Source organism: Echinops telfairi, unplaced genomic scaffold (assembly GCF_000313985.2).
Source record: "Echinops telfairi isolate 266 unplaced genomic scaffold, ASM31398v2 ScPeMD7_3533;HRSCAF=4204_1, whole genome shotgun sequence".
Lineage (NCBI taxonomy): Eukaryota > Metazoa > Chordata > Mammalia > Afrosoricida > Tenrecidae > Echinops > Echinops telfairi.
In genome coordinates, this window is record NW_022107432.1 from 8538307 (window position 1) to 8560753 (window position 22447).

A 22447-nucleotide genomic window follows, 5' to 3' on the forward strand; every position below is an offset into this window, starting at 1 on the left:
GCCACGCCAAGCCACGCCCCTCCGCGAGCACCGACGCCGCAGGCGGCGCTCCAGTAGCAGCAGCGGCAAGCGCAGGTCCGCTATTCCACAACTTCCTCCGCGCAACCTCAGCCCCGCTTCCCTCTCCGCAAAGGCTGCTGGGAAGTGTAGTTCCGGTACTCCGAAAGGCCACTCGAGTTGATGCAGAAGGGCGGAAAGGACTCCAAAGGACTACGCATGCGCTATACCAGTAGCGGCGAACCGCAGCGTCGCGAGCGGTGGGCGGTGTAGGTCCGACGGGGAACCGCCAGCATTTGGAGGGGTGGGGGATGTTACGGTTTGGCTGGATTTGATCTTATTGATCATTAATTTCTGTATTAACACTAAATGTGCATGGCGGAGACTAATTTTCTCTAGTTCCACTTTTGACCCCGAGGCTAGGGTGTGTGAAGGAAATGAATTTGAAGTATTAACATTTTCACTTTCCAAGTTCCCATCACCCTGTCATAACCACTGCCACCGAATGGATTCTGACCCATAACAACTCTATAGGTAAGAGTAGAACTGTACATCTTTATGGGGTCTCATATTCCTCCCAAGGAGCACCTTGTCGTTTCGAACTACTGCTTAGCCTAAATAAAAATCGCAAAACTAAAGCCAAAATTCTATATTGGTGGCTTTGAACCCAATGTTTGCAGTTGATTAGCAACTCATAACAGAACCACCACGACTCCTTAAAATAGAATTAGCAGTTGGTTTTCAATGTTCCCACTCACATTATAGTTTATAAAATAAATCACTGATGTTAGGCTGAGTATTAATTTGGGGGGGGGGTGTTAGGCAGTGCCTTACATAACAATATTTGTTTAACATGCCAACAGTCAATGAAGCACACCACCACCAATGCTTTAGAAGAAAGATGTGGCAGTCCACTTCTATTATTATCAGCCTTAGGACCCTTATGTGACAGTTCTACAGCCATGTACAGTAGCTATGGTTCAGAATTAATTTAATGGTGACGGTTTGGTTTGGTTGTGAGGGTAATAATTATTGCTTAATACTTGGTATCTCTGGCACTTCCAAGTGTTTTATGACTCCAGTTGTTTTTCTAACAAGTAAAGTTAAGATGTGTAGATTAAAAATGAGAACAGATTTACCTATGCAGATCCTCAAAAGCTACATTTAAAATTTTTTTAAATGAATTCAAAGATTCATTGTAGTTTGACCACCACTTAGAATTTTTTTTCACTTAGAATTTTTATTTCCAACTACACTGAATTAAATATAAACTCACTGATATTGAGTCTATTCCAATTTTTAGTGTCCCTATAGAACAGAGTAGAATTGCCCATTTGTTTTTGATACTGTAACTCTTTACAGAACTGCTGCCCTTCTAGTTAGCAGCCTGACTCATAACCACTTTACCACCACTATACCACCAAAGCTCCTTATGTTGCATCAGATATACTGATACACTAAATATATAGATGATGGTGATATACTGACAATACAGCTAATTCTTACAGATCCCCAAGTGATTTCTTATATATGGATACACATTTTGTTAAACTCTAAATTCTGATTCAGTACACTGGTGGGGGGGGGGCAGTAAAAATGAAATGCTCGCACGGGTCAAACCAGACTGAACCATTTAAAAGCCTTCTTTAATTATTGGGGCAAAACTTATATTTAAAAATTCTCCTAATATATTCATGAGTATCCAAAGGAACCCTTACTTTAATCAGGTGCAGGTAAGATTTGGCTGTTAACACTCAAATTACCATGAGGTCATCTCCACAAAAAGCTCAAACCCGTCAATTCCGTGATTCTGTTACAGACAACCTAGCAAGAGGACATCATCTAAATGTGAGGGAAGCTTTATGCCTGACACCCAAATGTCTAATATTAGGAAATGTGACTAGGCATTCCACCAACATAACATCACCGAAAATGCTTAGCTAACAATGGAAAAAGCTTTGTTAGTTTGTTTTAAAGAAAAATGCAAGAAACGAGGGGGTACTCCCCCACAATGGATTTTTTTTCACCAAAGCAATGTATTTACTTTTTTTGTTTTTAGAAAACAACCGTCTCACCTTCAAAGTACTCTCCATTACACTTAACTACATTTGTCAAATCTGTGATTCCTTTCCTGGAAACATTTTCCAAACTTATCTGTTTGGATGGCTGACAGTACCTCCCTTGTTTTTTTTTCCTTCACTTCTTCTACGATGTTTCCCTGAAAGTAAGACATCCCCTGAAAATAAGACCTACTTACAGTTTTGCCTCTCGTTGAAATATAAGGCATCCCCCGAAAATAAGACCTCCCCAAACATAAGCCTCCCCATAAGAAGGACCCTAAAGCTACTGTAACTCTGGACTCTGGACCTTAGCAGTAGGCGCCAGCCACACAGCTCACTGTTGGCCACAGAGCAGCCAGAGCTGACAGGAAGTGTGAGTAAATGTGCCATAGATTATGAGTAAATGTACCATAGATTGCTGTACAAGGAAATAATGGTAGTAACAAGAAATTCTTGATACTGTAGGATTCAGTTTGTCTGGTTATGCTGGTTTGTGATGACAACTACTACCGTACCATACACAGGTAATAAATTTCTTTTTTTTGGTTCAACAATAAATGTGTACTGTATTCTTATTCATGGAAAAATAAGATATCCCCTGAAAATAAGACCCAGCACATCTTTGGGAGCAAAAATTAATATAAGACACTGTCTTACTGGGGAAACAGGGTATGTCCCTTTTTATTGACAGAGACAAAAAGAAGTTGTACAGAGTGAGGTCAGGTGAGTAAGGTGAGTGGGCCAAGAGAGGCATACTGATTTTTGCCAAAAACTGGTGCACTGGGATGGCTGAGTGAGCAGGTGCATTGATGTGGTGGCAAAACCAGTCTTCTATCTGCCACAAATCAGGTCTTTTTTGTTGCACACTGTTACACAATCTATTCAGAATCACTAAATAGAAAGCTTGACTAACAGTCTGACCTGGTAGAATGAACTCCAAGTGCACTATCCCTCTCACATCAAAAAGCTAAATGAGCATCTTCTTGATCTTTTATTTCACTTGACAAGCTTTTGGGGGTGAGGTGACAATGGTGTCTTCCACTGGATGGATTGGTGTTTGCTTTCAGGAGCATAAGAAGCACCATGTCCCTTTAGCAGTTAACGATCTTGGGAAAAAAGTCTGGGTCGCGTTGGAGCTGTTCTTTCAAAAGGGGGCATGTTTCTACTCGACACTCTTTTTGTTGATCAGTGAGAACCTGAGGCATAAATTTTGCAGCAGTCCTTCTCATTCCCAAATGTTAAGTTAAAATTCGTTGAACTGAGCTCCCAGATAGTTCAGATAACTTCTCTAGGTCTTCAGTGGTCTGTTGTCAGTCTTCGAGCACAAGTGCATGAATTTTTCTACATTTTCGTCTGTTTGGGAAGTTCACGGACGTTCAGAATGTTTGTCATCAATCAACATTTCATCTTTTTTGAAATGAAAAAACCACTTGTACACTTGAGTTTTTCGCATACCACTTATAAGCTGTGTCACAACAGTTTCTGCGACATTTTTCCCGAGCAGGAAACAAATTTCACAGCAGTACACTCTTCTCTTAAATCGGCTATCACAAAGAATGAGGTTTGAGCCAAATTGCTTTTATGAAAAAATTCACTGTGACCAGAGAGAGACCCTTCCCAGGCGATGCCAATGGGTGTGCTAACTCAGAGCGAGTTGCTTGATGCGGAAAAAATGCATACTATTGCTTTCTTCTGTTGTTTTTTTTGAGGGTAGGGTAGGGGGAGGTACACCCTTGTATATCTAATATGATCAGAATTCTATCAAACTACCAAGGAAATCATGCCTGAAGTAGAAAATCTACTTAACTATTAATAGTGATTTGCTATGGGTAGCTATACTATGGTTATTGAAACCCACTATAGAATATTTTATCAGAGACACATCTGTAGTCCAACAAAACCAGGCTTACTTAGCTTGGTATAACAAAGGAAAACAAACCATAGGAAAACCATAAAGACTTGCTAAATCTTAGGTGATGAAGAATAGTTTAGGTTGAATTGTTTTTAAGTTTGGAATGGGCAGCATTGTTTTCTGATTGGCTCAGCGTTCAAAATGACAACTTTCAATTATAAGGCAATGTTTCTTACATGACTATGAGAAAATGTTTCTATCCTTTACTTGGCCTAGGGGATCCATTATTTCACTTTATCAATTAAGATCTTGGGCAGGGTCTATCATTGGATTTGATAACCTCCCCAAAGTGTCCTTTACAGTTTGGCCTATGTGACATCACTGCAGATTTTCAGACCATCAGCAGGGGCACTGTCATGGTTTCTCATCTTCTTTCAATGTATTACACATCAAAGAAGTATTGGCTTCCTTGCATTAGTTTCCATTGACTTTCTTGCTGCTTTCGCTGATTATTTATTAAGCCATCTGGATGAATATTGGAGCACAACATCATGGATGATTCTGGAGGTCTTGTTCTTGACTACAAGCACACCACCAAGAAACAAAGTACATGCAATACGGCAAGTTGGCCAGTGTGAACTTGAGATTTATTTAAGGCACATTCAACCCAGGCAGAAGAGTTCATGTGCAGCTAATACCAAATCTTATATGCTTTAGTTAAAGTAGAAATGCAGCAAAGGCAAATTTATTTCTAAGAACCACATATAGTGTAATTAAATGCTCTGGTGCCCTGGTGGTGTAGTGGTTATACTTTGGGCTGTGATATGCAAGGTGAGCAGTTGGAAATCACTAGCCACTCTTCGGTAGAAAGATGGGGCTTTCTCCTCCATAAAGTTACAGTTTCACAAACTCACAGGGACAGTTCTACCCTGTCCTATAGGGTTGCCATGAGTTGCCATCAACTCAATGGCAGTGAGTCTGGTTTTAAGATGTGGCATTTGAAATGGTCTCATTAATAATTTCTGATAAAGCACGAAATCGGTTTGCGGATTCTTCAGTGAAGATGGTTCTTAAGATACAATGGGAATAGTACCATGGCCACTGCCCAGAAGTTTTAGGAGAACAACAACAGATATTTGTTCCTGAAAGAGTACAAAAGGTCTAGGAGATAGACACAGTAAAATTTCTTTCTTCCTTACTGATATGGCATGCTGCACAAATGTTGCACATAAGAGCCATGTTTTGGAGCACAGAACTAAAAAGGGTGCTCCTTTCTGTGATTGGTTCATAAGTACAAGCCGCAGTATGTATTTTCTGAAAACTTGCGATTTCATTGATATAACCATAGTATTACCAGAATCTGGACACATAACTTTGATATGATACTTTCATCTATAATCTGTGGCACATTTTGTCAACTGTCCAAGATATAAAATGTAGTCCAGTATCCCCAAATGCATTTATTTGTTATATCTGTTTATCCTTATTTTAAAACAGTTCTTTCCTGTATTGCAGGACACTGACATTTTGAAGAGTACAGACCAACGTAAAAATTGTAAACATGCTTGTGATAGATATATAATCATTTGTCAATTTGAGGATTAAGAGTGTAAGGGTGGAGTCTAGCTTGTCAATCAGATCATAGCCAATGAGGCCTCTGTGTGGGCATGGCCTTCTCCTGAGAATTCTGGGAAATCCGGTACTGCCTCCTTGGAGGGGGGAGACACTTCTCTCTCTGCTCATCCCCTGGGAGACAAAACAGCTGAAAAGACCCACCCTGATGCAGCCCTGGGTAGCCATGCACAGATGTTTCCAATGCCACTGGATCCAAAGACTTTCTACCCACTGGCCTGTGATTTTCTACATTCGGTGTCATTGTGTGTGTTTCCGGAGTCTTATAGATTGGCATGGGATATATGAGCTAATATCTGACTTATGGACTTGATCTGGACTGGGCTGGCATGTTTTCTCAATGTTCAATTGTTGTTCTATATAAATCTCTTGCTTATACACATACATGTGTCCATGGATTTGTTTCTCTAGTCTACCCAGACTAACACAATGCTGGAAGTAAGAGGAGAAAATCTTTAAAGCAGAAAAAAAAAGTCTTCTCACAAGAGAAGCCCAATAAGATTAACAGCTGAATTCACAACAGAAACAATGAAGGCCAGAAGGGAGATAAGGCCAGAAGGCAGTAAGATAACATACTCAAAGCTCTGAAAGAAGAAACAGTCAACCAAAAACCTTGAATACAACAAAGTGATCTTTCAAAAACTGAAGGTGAAATAAGGGCTTTCCCAGATAAACAAAAACCAAGATATGTGTTGCTAACAGACCTTCCTTTCAAGAAATAATAGAGGAAGTTATTCAGGCAGAAAACAAATAGTACAGAAAATCCACAAGAAGAAGCAAAAAGCACCATTAAACATAATTATGTAACTTTAAAAGGTAGAATGCATACTTTTCTCATTCTTAAATAAAAAGCAATTATATAAGATAATAGGGACTTCTAAAAGTTCATACAATAACAATTTAAAAATTAAATAGAATTTCCCTACTAACTGTAAATCATACTGTTAAGTGTAAAATATGTCAATAGCCTATAAAATATATGTGATATATTTGCCAATAACAGCACAAAGGTGTGTGGAAATGAAGCTGTCTTAGGCCTAGCAAATGCCTACAGAAGGAAAAGTAATTATTAAAACAGCGTGCTGTTGGGTTTATAACATTAATAAATATAATATACATAACAATACTACAACGAAAAGGAAGGAAGGGGACTAGAGCTATGCAGTATGAGCATATGCCACTGGAATTAGTATAAATCTGAAGCTTGTTCTGCTAAATTAATATGTAGGGTAACTCTATAGCAATCACACACACACACACACACAACCTCCCAACAAAACAATGCTACATTAGAAATATTTGCTCTCGGACAGTGTAAGACATGAAAAAATAATAATTTATAAATTATCAAGGGCTCATGAGGGAGGGAGGGTGGGGGAGGGAGGGGAAAAAATGAGCTGATACCAAGGACTCAAGTAGAAAGAAAATGTTTTGAGAATGATGATGGCAACAAATGTACAAATGTGCTTGACAATGGATGTATATATGGATTGTGATGAGGGTTGTACAAGTAAACAATAAAATGATGTAAAAAAATATTTGCCCAATGCAAAAGGAAAGGAATAAAGTAGGAAGCATGGAACAAAAACACTGAAAACAAAAAGTAAAATGGCACACATAAATTTGTCTATATCAGTAATAAGTGTGAAATGACTAAACCAACCCATCAAAAGTCAGTGTCAAGTGACTTAAAAAAACAAGATCCAACTATATGCTATCTACAAAGATAATCTTTAGATTTCAAGATACAAACAGAGTGACAGTAAAAAGGATAAAAACATATACTGTGTAAACAGTAACCACAAAAAAAGCTGGAGCAGCTAAACTGATAAATAGATCAGTTTTAAAATAGATTTTAAAACAAATGCCAATAATGATGGAGGGTAAAGGGTCAATTCATCAGGAAGACAAAAAGTTATAAACAGTAATATAATAACCATAACCATGCCCACTGCCATAAAGTTGGTTCCAAATGATACCTATAGGGGCAGGGTAGAACCGCTCCAGGAAACGCACAGGGACAGTTCTGTCCTGTCTTTAGTGTCTCTATGAGTTAAAATACACTCGATGGCAGTAAGTGAACTTTTTTTTAATAAAGCATTTTATAGGGGCTTGTACAACTCATCAAAATCCATAAATCCAGCAGATAACCTCATCTTCCTCCTGTGCAACCGCTGGTGAATTTGAACCACTGACCTTGTGAAGAAATGGACAACTCAGCAATAATAATTGGAGACTTCAACAGCCCACTTTCAATAATGGATAGAACAATTGGAAGATCAACAGGTCAATAAAAGATTTGAACAATGTAAGTCACATAGACCTAACAGAGGGTGATACCCAATAATATTACATGGAACATTTTCTAAAACAGACTAAACATCAATAAGATAAAAAGTATAGGAATAATATACAGTATATTTCTCATTACAATGGAATAATATTAGAAACCAACTGGAAAAATTGAAAAATATATAGAAATGCAATGTTATACCTTAAGAAAAAATTTTACATGCATGAAGCAGGTTTGTATTATGCAATAATCCTTAAATTTTAACTACAAACACTGAAGTTCAGAACAATGTATTAAAATGCTACCATCTATGAAAGATCGATATCCAAGGCATTAGTGAACTTGAGAAGACAAAGCCAAATATTATAATGAAAGTTGCAAGTACCTAGAGCTAGAAAACCAATAAGAACATACTCAGCATAACTGAAACTAAAAGAACTCAAAAATTCAGGCCTTGAGTTGCAATTATGAAAGATTCTATAGGCAGACAAAATATTGAATGATGTAGAACGCATCAAGAGAAGGTGGGAAAAGAATACACAGGCACCGTACCAAAAAGAACCAGTCCACAATCCACCATTTCAAGAGGTAGCATCTGAGCAAGAACCAATGGTGGGGTAGGAAGAAGTTTAAAATGCACTGAATACTTTAGCCAAAAACAAGACTCCAGGAATTGACGGAATACCCATTTAAATGTTTCAGAAAGCTGAAGAAGTCCTGGAAGCACTCATTCGCCTACACCAGGAAATTTGCTAGACAGCTATTTGGTCAATTGACTGGGAGAGATCAAAAGAAAAGTGACCCAATAGAGTGCGCAAACTATAGAATGATATCACTGATATTGCACACAAGTAAAACTTTGCTTAAGATCATCCAAAAATTATAGTAGCATTACATTGACCGGAAGTTGCCAGAAGATAAGGCTAGATTCAGAAGAGGATGAGGAACAAGGGATGTCATTACTGATATCAGATGGATCTTGGCTCAAAGAAGAGAATACCAGAAAGAGGTTTACTTGTGTTTAAATGACTATGCAAATGTATTCAACTGTGTGAACCATAAAAACTGTGGATAATCTTGAGAAGAATGGGAGTTCCAGGACATTTCATTGTGCTCATTTGGAACTTGTACCTGGATCAAGAGGCAGTTGTGTGTACAGAACAAGGGAATACTGCATGATTTAAAATCAGGAAAGGTGTGCATCAGGGTTTTATCCTCTCACCATACTGTTCAAGAAATCCTCAGGGAAGATAGATTATATGATTGATGTGGCATCAAGATTGGAAGGCTCATCAACAACCTGCGGTATGCAGATGACACAACCTTGCTTACTGAAAGTGAGGACGAATTGAAGCACTTGCTGATGAAGATCAAGTATTGTAGCATTCAGTATGGACTCATTGTAAGAAAGAACAAAATCCTCACAACTGAACCAACAGGTAACATCATGATAAATGGAGAAAAGCTTGAAGTTGTCAAGGATTTTTGTCTTACTTGGATCCACAATCAATGCTCATGAAAGCAGCAGTCAAGAGATCAAAAGACATTCAAGAGATCAAAAGACATTATATTGCATTAGGTAAACCTGCTGCACACAACTTCTGTAGAGTATTGAAGAACAAGGATGTTACTAGGAGGACTAAGGTATGCCTTGCATCATATGCATATAAAAGTTGGATATTGAATAAGGAAGACTGTAGAAGAATGATGCATTTGAATTGTAGTGCTGGAGAAGAATAATGAAAGTACCACGGACTGCTAAAAGGACAAACATATCTATCCTGGAAGAAAGAAGACCAGTGCTTCCTAAAGGCAAGGACTGCCAGGCTTTATCTTAGATACTTTGGACATGTCAGGAGAGACCAGTCTCTGGACAAGGGCTTCATGTTTGGTAAAGTGGAAGGGTAGCAAAAAAGAGGAAGGTCCTCAACAAGATGGACTGGCGCCAGGGCAGCATCAATGGGCTCAGGCATAGGAACAATTGTGAGGATGGCACAGGACTGTGCAGTATTACCATATATACTTGTGTATAAGCTGAGTTTTTCAGCACATTTTTAATGAAGTTTTGTGGTAAAATTAGATGCCTCGGCTTACATTCAGGGGGGAGGTCAGATGCGCAGGCACTTCTCCCCCTGAGGGGGATCAGTTGCCAGGCTGATCAGTTGCCAGGCTGCACTAGCCCTGCTCCCTGCTGCTGGAGACAATGGACTACTTCTCTCTGAAGCTTGGGACCATTACCTTGGTTCCTGTAGGAGGGGTTTGCACCCTACTGATAATGGTTCCTATAGACACCCAGAGACCACCCCCTCATTGCTGTGTAACCTATAGTGCAGCCCTTCCCTGTGACGTATGTCTCTACCTGTAATGAGTGGGCTGGCATGCCCCCAAAAGGTATATAGGTGCAAGTCAGCACTATAGACCTCTCGGACCTCTTTGACTCGCTCTGGCTCCCCTCTCTTCCCCCTCTCCCATGTTCCCTTTCCCTCCTTCCCTTCCCCCTCTCTCCACGTGGACCTATTGTAATATCTCTCATGCTTTCGATGACTCTAATATAATACTTATATATCTCAACCGTACAATTGTGCATTACTGAACCCAGAAGTAGTATTACTGAACCCGCGATCAGCGGGTGGGGGCTGGCCCCCCACTACTCCCCCATCGCCATTTTTAATTTAATACTACAGAGTATATACAGTATATTGTTGCTCATAGAGTCACTGTGGGTTGAAGCTGACGCAATGGCACCTAAAACAACACTTGTGTAAATACGTGTATATATATATAGTTACATGCACATAGATAACCTCTGCCTCTGGAATGTAACTTGGGGACAAAGATGGGAGGCAAGAATCATTATTTAATATGTAACTATTTAAGGAGCCTTGGTGGGATAGTGGCCTATAAACTGGGCTGCTAACCAAAAGGATCAGCAGTTCAAACCTACCAGTCAATTCCTGGGAGAAAAAGGAGGTTTTCTGCTCCTGTAAAGATTTAGAGTCTCAGAAATGCTAAAGAGCTGTTCTGCCTGCCCTGTAGGATTGGAATTGGAATCAACTAGACGGCAGTGGGTTTGATTTCTAGTTTTGACTTTTCTGTAACTATTTGGATCACTTACATATTTTACTGTATGCATGTATTGGTCGTTTAAAAATATTTTGTTAATGCAAATAGTTATTTTTATAGCCTTCTAAATCAAAAAGCAAACCACTGTCATCAAGTGTAGGGTTTCTAAGATTGTAAATCTTTACAGAAGCAGACAGCCTCATCTTACTCCCTCCAAACTGCTGGTAGGTTAGCAGCTGAAAGACAAAATTTCCCAATACAAAAATATAATTCTAATTTAATTATGGGTGCTATCCTCAGACTCTATAGCATATTCTATTAACTTTTTAGATTTAATGATATTAAATAGGTTTATCACATTTTTGAATCTGAGGTGATAAAAGACAGATTAGCTGTGATAGACGAGGCTTATCAGAAATGCTTACTGGAAAGTGAGGGAGAAAGATGCTATACAAAGCACAGATGACTATTTAATACAGCAGCAAACAGCCCAACCTATGTCAATCAATGTTCACACGCTGTTTTTCATGACAGAATAAAATGATGCAATATAGGCTATTTTTAAAATATGCTAAATAATCTGCTGCTATTATCATTAGAGGCAATTATGTGGAAAGGGATTGACTCTGGAAGTGATGGCAGGATTGAGGAGCTGGTACACCACCCTCTTAAACCCCTTCTTCTCCATTCTCCACTTTTCCTTCTGCATCCAGCACACACAAACACATCATGACCCAAGTCTCCTCTGAGGGTTTCACTGCCATAGATTCATTTTCAACTCAAAGAGACTCTAGGACAGAGTAGAACTACTCCTTTGGGTTCCTGCGACTTTAAATCTTTTATTATTATTATTAAATTGGGAGCTCTTACAGCTCGCATCACAATCCATACAGTCATCCATTGTGTCAAGCACATTTGTACATATGTTGCCATCATCGTTTTCAAAGCATTTTCTTTCTACTTAAGCTCTTGACATCAACGCCTCATTTTTCCCTCCCTCACGAACCCTTTATAAGTTATAAATTATTATTTTCATATCTTACATTGTCCGCTGTCTCCCTTCATCCACTTTTCTGTTTTGCGTCCCCCTAGGAGGAGGTTATATGTTAGTCTTTGTGATCGATTCCCCCTTTCTCCCCGACTTTACCCTTACATTCCTGTTAACTCTTTTCTCATTATTGGTCCTGAGCGGTTTATCTGTCTTGGATTCCCTGGGTTGCGGGTTCTTATCTGTAGTAGTGTACATGTTCTAGTCTAGTCAGATTTGTAAGGTAGAATTGAGGTAATGATAGTAGGGGGAGGAAGCATTAAACAACTAGAGGAAAGTTGTATGTTTCATTGATACTATACTGGACCCTGACTGGCTCATCTCCTCCCCACAACCCTTCTGTAAAGGGATGTCCAACTGTCTACAGATGGGCTTTGGGTCTCCAATCCATGCCGACCCCCCCTCAACCCCTTCACATTGGTATGATTTTGTTCTGGGTTTTAGATGCTGATACCTGATCCCAATGACACTGATGATCACACAGGGAAGTGTGCTTCTTCCATGTGGGCTTTGTTGCTTCTCAGCTAGATGGCTGCTCATTTATCTTCAAGCCTTTAAGACCCCAGATGCTGTATCTTTTGATAGCCTGGGGCACCATCAGCTTTCTTCACCACATTTTGCTTATGCACCCATGTCTTCAAGCAATCATGTTGGGAAGGTGAGCATCATGGAATGCCAGTTTAATAGAACAAAGTGGTTCTTGTATTGAGGGAGTAATTGAATAGAGGCTCAATGTCCACCTGCTCCCTTAATACCTAACATATAAATACAAGTACATAGATCTATATAAATATATTTACATATGTACATGCCTGTATTTAGACCTCTATAAATGCCCTTTGCCTCCTAGTTCTTTCCTCTATTTCCTTCTATTTTTCTCTTGTCCCACTACCGTGTTTGGCCTTCATTTGGGTTTCAGTAATTCCTCACTGTTACATTGCACTTGATTAAGCCCCACTAGGCATCCTACATCATTCTCTCCATTGATTTTAGTTCACTTGTTGTTCCGACTTTAAATCTTTACAGGGGTGGACAGCCTCATTTTTCTCCCTCACAATGCCTGGTGAATTTGAACCATTGATTTGGGGGTTAGAAGCTCAATGTGTAGCCCAGTTTGTTTGTCTACCAGGGAGATCCCAGGTATCAGAAACTCAAGTAATTGTTTTCCATTTATAAGTATGCATGAGGGTATGGACGCAAACTTTATGGTATGTTTTTGCTTAAACCAGCAAGAATAAAACACAAATCAATGGAATATTTGTTAAAGAATGTCCTGTCTCCAATCAAAAACAGCTACCAGACATAACAGTAATGATGCTCCCATTTAAGTGAGGTTTAAAATAAGCATGTTTCTACCACAGGGCATCTTTGAAGAGTGTAATTCAACCTCAACTTAAAACAAAACATAAAAATACTGCCATCAAGTTGACTGCAATTCACAGTGACCATATAGGACAGAGTAGAATACTCCCTATGAGTTTCCAAGGCTATAAACATTCACAGGAGCGGAGAGCCTCATCTGTCTCCCACGCAGTGACTGGTAGGTTTGAACTGCTGACCTTGCAGTTAACAGCTCAATGTGTAACCCACAGTACCAACAAGGCTCAACCAAAGATGATCAATATCAGGTAGATACTGAAGACACATAAAAAAGATAAAGTTAACTGTCTACCTACTGAATCACAAGCCAAGTGTAACGCTGTGTAACTGTGTAACTCTGGTATGAACTTATCTCACAGAGTGTAACTCCTAATGAGAGTAGAAAGCCTCCCATAGAGCAGCTGGTGAGCTGGGACTGCTGATCTTGTGGTTGCTGCCCATGGAGTAACCACTACAGCAGCCACCAGGGCACCTGTCTGAACACAGAGGTGACTTCTATCTTTCAAGATATCAAACAAAACAAGGAGGATAAATCAGAACAACGAGGATTGAAAAGGATTTGAAAAACAAAATATTGCCTTGCAATTGGGCGAGACTAGTGTGGAGGAGAGCACAGCCATAAAGTAGACAGTAGAGAGAATAACAGAGAGAACAATCTCAGCAGATGTCAGAAATGTCAAACAGGAACGCTCTCTGAAGAACGGCTCCTGTGGAATGGCAGGGGCTGGTCCTCTTTGTGGCTGCTGGTGAAGACTCTTTATAAGACCATCCGGGGCTGGTGAGAGAAATTCATCTTCTGCTGGGTCAGAGAACTAAGGGAAGCAGAATTCCCCAAGGGCCACACTAGCCTAAATCAGTGGTCTCTCTCTGAATGGACTGAAGCCTGAACGGGAACTCTGCCCAACCCCCCCCCCCAAGAACCCTCCTGCAAATAGCAGTTGGTCCTGAAAAACCCATGTCATTAAAAATAAAGTGTTCAAGTAAAATTGTGACACAGTAGCAATACAAAGATTTTAGATGAAAATAATGTGAAAAGCCTTAAAATTTGACAAATGCCTGAAAAGCATTCACAAGAAATATGTCATAGAAGGAAATTTTTACCACACTTTCCCTACTACCTCCCATGTAGTAAAACCAGAGAACGTGTGCAGAAACTCAAATAGTAGTAAGTATTTTACATTTTTGGTGTACTAATTTTAGATTGAGAAAAATCTTTCCCATTAAGAAAACATAAAAATAAAAATTTTTTTAAATATAAAAATAATCATCCATGTAGAGTCTTTCAATTTTTATTCTTTACACCATTCTTTCCTAGAATTTGGTTTGAGGTAGAATTTAATTTTTTCGCCAGTCACCAAATGAAATGTACATGGGGACAAGAATATTTCTAATAAATCATAAACAGGCTTATTGTATGGCTTGGAGTGCTGGTTTGGGTAGAATCTATATGCAGTTCCTTCAGTAAACTTGCTCCATCAGAAGAGCCAACAACAGTATAGACACCACACAGCCTGTTACTGCAGGTGCCTCTCTAACCTGACTGCCAATTTTAGAGTTAGAACTGAAAGGACTTTGTTTCACACACTCATAAAATCTATCCAAATAAAATTTCACAAAATAGAACAAATGCATTATTGTTTTATGTTATCTTTAACTGCTGTACGAGTTATTCTCCGATCTAGACTTTTGCTGAAAAATAAAAATTGCAACACATAGTTTTTTTCCAAGGACAACATACAAGGAATCTGAGGATAAAAAAATGTTGAGGCAATAGCAGCTACAGACAATGTAACACCACTGTGCTCCAGTGGTCGTGGGAGTTTGGGGAGTTCCCTATCCAGTACAGGGGAGATTTGTGCCCTGGGCTGGAAGATGCACAAAGCTCCACAAGTTGCTTTAGTCTGGTGGAACATATTGACTAGAGTATGGGTGTGCTGAAAACGGGGGCAGTTCTAGCATCACCGACCTTGTTGCTGTTGTGAGGTATTCCCAAGGCGGTCCCGACTCATAGACACTGCCTGGGCCTTCCTACATCATCTTCACAACCATTGCTGGTTGATGATGCCCGTTGTTGCAGTCATTGTGTTAGTCCACCTCATTTACCGTCTTTCGCATTTTTGCTGTCCTTCTCCAGAGACTGGTCTTTCCTGATAACATGTCCAAAATACATCAACCCAGGACCCTACATCTAGTGAAAATACCCTTTAGGAGATGTGAGACATACATATCAAAACATTCTCAGGTGAGAAACTGGGTAAAGGACACATGGTATCTCTTTGTATTGTTTCTTAACAGCAGCTTGGTAATTTACAATGAACTCAAAAGTATTCCATTTCTTATAGAACTGAGCAATCCTCACCCCATGCCTGAGTTTCCCTCAGTAATGAATCCGGGGTTGCTGCAATTGGCTTGATTTTGTAATAGAAACTTTAAAAAATGATCAAATAGGATTGCTTTGTTTGTCACATAGTTACCGTATATACTTGAGTATAAGGTGACCTGAATATCAGCCAAGGCACCTAATTTTACCACAAAAACTGCAACCAAAAAAAGTATTGAAAAACTCAACTTATACACGAGTATATATGGTAAATTGACGTTTTAAGAGGCTAAATAAATTACCATGATCTCATAATTTGTCATTGAGAACCCAAAACTAAATGGCAATTCTTGGTATTTCTTGCACAATGTTTTAAGGAACAAAAATGTGGTTTTAAATCACAATACCTTTTAATATTAAAAAAAGTTTTCACAATACGTTTTAATATCCCAAACTTGGATGGTCCAGAAATAATGTAACTATATTCATATATGAAAGAGATTATAAGTCATTTGACTGAAAGTTGAGCCCTGCGGGTACTAAGTTTGGCTTCAGGTCTGAGGATAGCTTAAATTCATACTCGGGGTTCCAAAAGTCTCCATCAGGTCAGTAAGTTTAGAGAGCTTCTCCCTGGCTCCTATTATGTCTCCTTTCACGGAGGTTAGCAGTGCTAGCCAGGTAACATCTAGTTCTTGTGATCTCACAGTTGTGAAAACTGAGGTTACATGGTCTACTATTGCTGAGGATGGTTTCCTTGTCTTTGATTTTTCTTCAATCTTCTTTGCTTCGGAGGGGAAGAAACAAACTGGCATCTTAGATGGTTGCTTATAAATATTTAAGATCCCAGTCGCGACTCACTCAAGCAGGAAGTAGAACATTCTCTTTGTGGATTATTTTTTGCCAAGTAACCATGGTGTCCCCCAGACTATGGTCCAGAACCCCAAGGTCCAGTAACTCATCCCTACAAAGTATTTGGCTATAAATAACTTTGCCTCCTATTTGTTGTGTTTGTGTATGTAGTTGAGGCATATACATACACACATAGAAATAATCTCCACCAAACACACATATTTATAAGTGTAGTCTCAATCACCTTCCCACCTGGTCTTTAATTTTCATTAAGTATGATGTGTGTTGGCATGGACTTAAGTTTATGTGGTTCATGTGGGTTTTTACATCAAGATTCATGGTCCAATTTGAGAAGTTTTCATCTAGTATTTCTTTGAGCAGTTTTTCAACCTTTCCCTCTTATTCCTTTCTGCATAGCCCTCTAATATATAATACATATATTAAATCTTCTTATGTAGTCCCACAGGTTCCTGAAGCTCAGTTCTCTTCCCCACCTCCCCGAGCGAGTCTATTTTTCGCTACTGTTCAAATTGGGTGATTTCTAATGTTCCATCTTCAAATTCACTGATTACTTTGTCTCCTCTAGTTATTCAGTTTTTAGTTTGGGCCATTATATTTTTCAGTTTAAAGTTTTCGAAAAGGTTCTTGGTATATCTTCTGTTGTTTTTTTGTTGTTTTTGCGGCTTCCTGTTTCTTTGCTGGGACTTTCCATTTTTGTTTCTTAATTGCTCAGTGGTACATTTCAGTAATGGCAACTTGTAATACAGTTGCCCTGAAGCCTGGCTGCATTTTGCAGACCCTTGCCAATGCCAACCCTGCCCCCTAAATGCAGAGGTAGGGGCCCAGGCCTGCTGACATTACAGGTAGGCTGGGGTATGGAGTGTGGGGTGGTAGGCACCCCTGAGGACCAACTGGGACTCTTCTGAAACTGAGTACTCAGTCAGAAGTTACCTGCCTGGTTAAAATAATAAACTGTAAGCCTATTGATGCAGAAGTATTTATATACACTGAATCCGTAGGCCTGTACTAATCTCTCTACATCCACAGTATCAACTCAGCCACACCCTGTTGGCCAACATAAGTGGCCATTTGGTCCAGCAGCATCCTGGACGTGTCTCAAGCTTGGGCCCCAGGACAGGATAATGAATTGGTCTGGCTATACTGTGGTCACCTTCTGCAGGCTTAGCAAAAGAGATCATGTTTCAATTTTGTGTGTGTATTGGCAACTTATGTTTTTTTTTAATTCTTTGCTTTTTAATAAACGTTGGTAACAAATATGGCACCTTTATAGTCTAAGGCATTTTACATTTTAAAATATTTCAGAACCACTGTCATCTGTGTGACATCGAATTGTCTTTTTTCATTCAAGTTGTGATATTCTTAGTTTGAAGAATGATTTAAATTGAACCTGACATTATTATGAGATTATTTCTGAGGTTCTTACATTATAAGGTTCTTATTTAATTAACCCTTATGCTTTGGTTAATTTGGCATTATTCCATCAGCTAAAAAAAGGTGCTGCTTTATTATTCCTAGGTCTGAAGTCCATACTGCCTAGTCAGTCTATATTGAAATTGAAGGTGGGGGTGGGGTGGGGCCAGGTGGTATCAGTACTTTGGAACCATGTTAAAAGTTATGAACCTCTCTAAGGCCTCACCTGATACCTTCCCAGCTTGGGTGGTAGTGTCAGTATCAGTTCATTAGAGGCAGATGAAGCTTGAGGGCCAGGCTACCTACACTCTGCTTGTTTTTTGTGAAATCTGTGGCTACAGTAGAGTAGTTATGGTTATTGTCTTAGTTTTCTGTCTTTCTACTGTGTCCCTTTCTTAGTTCCTTGATAGAGAAAGCAAGGTTTTGGAGGGATGTCTTTCATTCATTTGCTAATTTACAGTTAAGAGGGGTGCTTCCAGATTGCGAGTTTCTTTGGCTCCAAATTAAGATTTAAAGTCAACGGAAAGACCAAAGGGAACTCACTAATCTTTTCATTTCTTGGGTTCTAGGATTCCCTACTGGTCTGCCTTCTCTTCATCTTTAGTATGCTTGTTTATTTATAATCTTCTGGGGATTGGGTTGTACACAAAAGGTAAACGCTCATATCCAAATTCATATCCCAAGCCTCTCCTGCAGTGAGAGATGGCTATGTTGAAATACTTCTGGCCACTGAAATATAAATCTACTTGTAAAAGCACCCAGCAAAGCTATAATTTCCTGATAAATCTCCAGATCTTGTTCTACTCCTTTCCTTGTTACCTTAAATTAAAAAAAAAAAAAAAAGAGTAAAACCATGCCACCCGTCTTGCTACAACCATGAAGGAAAAACCAAAATCATCCCGGACACACAGCAATGACAGCACTGAACTGCCCAAGCCTGCTGCCATCTTCAGATGTCCAGTTATGAGAACTCACCCATCTGAATAATTTAAACTAGGTTTAAGTCTGAGCACCTTCCTAAGAAAAGTTGTAAGAATAAACATCTATTTTAGAGTGGTCATTTTTGTTAGTGAGGATAGATTTTCAAGGTCAAGAATGGAAGCAAGGGCTTCTCAAGAAGCTATTCCAGTAGTCTGGGTAAGAAAAGTAAGGACATAGACAGACTCAAATATAGGCACATGCTCCTAGAAGACAATATAAGCAGACCTGGTGGCATAGTAGCTACACTGCACGTTGGACTGCTAAACGCTGTCTGCATTGTGAAACCACCTCAGGAGAGGAGGCTTTCTACTCCAGTAAAGGGTTACAACCTGGGAAAGCCACAGGCGCACGCCCACCCTGTCTATGAGTTGGGATCTACTCAATGGCAACGAGTTTTCAGTTTTATTTAGTAGGAGATATTCCGGGTTTGGTTCCAGACCACAACAATAAAACAAATACCCAAAACAAGCAAGCCAAATGAACTGCTTCCTGGTGCATGTGTTTGTTTTGTTTACACTCCACTATAGTATGTTCTCAATAGTATTATGAAAGCTTTTGAGACATTGTAATGTGTGGTGTTGGTGGTATCGTGGTGAGCACAGCTGCTTTCCAAAATGTGACTCAGAGACACGAATGAACACCTGTTGGAAAAATGGTGGCCATCAGATTTGCTAGGTAGGCACAGAGTGACCACAACTTTTCAAATTGTGAAGATGCATTATCTGCCAAGCACATTACAATGGACTAGATGTTTTCAAGATGAAAGAGACAGGTCAAGAAAAGGTTTCAAGTGTCAGGGTCTACATTTTCAATTTCAGCAACAAAGGAGACAGTTATACTATTCTCCAGAACAGGTACTCAGGAACTGATTAGTTCAGCCCTCAAGTTAATTTAGTTAGAGATGCCGATGGGGGAACCATATGAAAACATAAAAAAGCAGGTGATTATGAACCCTAAAGTCACAAGTGAGATTTGGATTAGAGAAACCAGGATTTTAGGGTAACCATCATATTGGATAGTGTTGTTCAACAGAATTACAATGCAAACTCTATGCATAATTCTAAATTAAAAATACATTAAAAATTTTAAATGTTTTAACTCAATATATCCAAAATAGTATTTGAAGATATTATCAATATAGTTAATATGATAGGATCCATTGTCTTTAGAATCCAAAATGTATTTTATATTTTAATTACACTTTCAGTACATCTCAATGTAACTGAATGTCTTTTTCATCATAATTACTTGATTTGCATATAGAATTACTAAATTTATAATTAAAAAATAACTTCACATATTCAAATTTTTTCAGTTATAAATTTTCTAATACTGAGTCAAATACCAGGTGATTATTCTTCTTTGTTATTTGCACAGTGAATTATATCCACAGTAAATTTTTTTAAAAAAATCACACAAAAACCCATCATCTTATTTTAAGAACTGATTTGACTTTGACATAAAAACTTATCCGCCTGGAAACCTGGCAGATTCGGTAAATCTTGTGTTAGTTCTTTATTGTTAATATATCAGAGGGCTGTTGAGAAAGTTAAAAAGCAACTCTCAGTTTCTCAAGAAAGCATTTTTCAGATTCTCCTTGTAGCTTTTGCAATTGATTTACATCACAAAACCTGTGACTAGTTCTTGTGCATAATGATTGTTAGAAAAAACAAAATCATTTATTCATTTTTATTAATTGATTATAACATGAATTCTAACACTTCTCACAGAAGACTACAAGTCACATTTTCCTTTCCTTGACTTCACTCATACGTCAAGTAATATTGGGGGTGGAAGAACATAGATTGAATGGTAATTTTTATCTTAAATTAGTATCTTATTAGCAACTGCTGTTTCAAGGAAATCTTTACAGTCCATAGATTTTGGTAACATTCCCCATAGTTCAACCAACTGGTAGAGTATACACAATAAACCCTTTCTCTTGTAGCTGGTCCTATAGGCTGGTCTTGACTCATTGTTTACATTCCTATCCTGCACCCATGATTTAACTGTACCCATGCTTGCAGAGACCATTTCAGGAAATAGTAAAAACATTTTCAGACGGTATCATGCAGTAGAATGAAGAAATAAGGAGAAACATCGGGTGTTAGTATTAAAGTTTCAGTAAAATTAGATTTTAACAAAAATCTAACCTAGCCTAACTGCTGTTCATTATGAGTTTTTTTTACATCTAGCTCAAGTTCTTATTAGTAAGAGAATAAAAAAACATCTACATCACATGTGTTATTTTTAGGGAATGAAGTTATTTCTTCATGCATCTTTAAGTTTTGAGATAAACGGTATTCAACGTTTTGGTTGGTCAGTGTTTCGTAACGTGACTCACCTAAAGCTAAAGAAGCACTTGCAGCTTTTTAGATTGTTAATCAATTGATAGTTAGATATCCAGTATTCTAAAAGCAACTGCTATATGCCATAAGACCTTGCACTTTTTAAAAACATCTTTTTAAAGACATTTTTCTTAATTAAAACAAAGTTTCTATAACTGAAATAACTTATTATACCATAGTGTCATTGCCAATGAGCCAATTTCAACTCAGTGCTCCCCTCGGCTTCCAAGTTGTAAATCTTAAAGGAACTAAATCTCACCTTTTCCCCAAGGAGAGGTGGTGGGTTTGAACTAATGGTCTTAAAGTTAGCAGTCCAGTGCGTATCCCACTGGGCCACCAGCGCCCCTTCAAAATCTAGTTTTTCATGCAAGAATCTAATTTATTATGCATTTGTGGAAACTACTTTGATATTTATCACTTTATAATGTTTCTTAGTTGGGATTTAATACATGTTTCATTCCAAATGTCAGTCTATAATTTTTTGAGAGCTCGTTTTGCTCTGCCAGAGCAGTATGTACTTGCCATTCACTGTGAACCTGCAACATAATTTCATTTCTTTTGTTTACATTTCCAGTTGTAGTATTAGTTTTTGTATCTCTACTTGATTCTTTTCTGTTTGCTTTTATTTTAAATTAAAAAGTGCGTTCACATTCATGTCTACACTAGAAAAATAATTTAATTAAAATTAAAATAAGTATTTTAATTACTAATTATGATTTACTGAATATCACTGATTCCTTTCCTATTATCTGCATATTCAAACACTGGTATGCCGGTTCTTAAGGAAACAAATTGCACTGAATCAATCTGTTGACATACATTGGATTACTGACGTGTTTTTATGGAACACTGGAAAACAACATAATTGTGACGATGTTGCAGTTCCGGGCAGTGTTTCAGTCTGTTGTTCATCGGTTTGCTGTGAGTCAGAACCGACTCCACAGCACCCAACAACAGAAATAACACAAGGGTTTGACAGGTATACTACAGTGCAGCAATCACATCTTACGCAGTTCAACAATTAAAGGGAAATGCATTTCTAATAAGACTATCATAATGCCCAGTTAGATAAAAACACTTTACACTGCTTCAGTATGTTTAATTAAGATTAAGTAACATTTAAAATTCACTTTCTTAGCTCTACTGGCCTCATTTCAAATGCTTCATAGCTATGAATGATTAAGTGGTTCCAT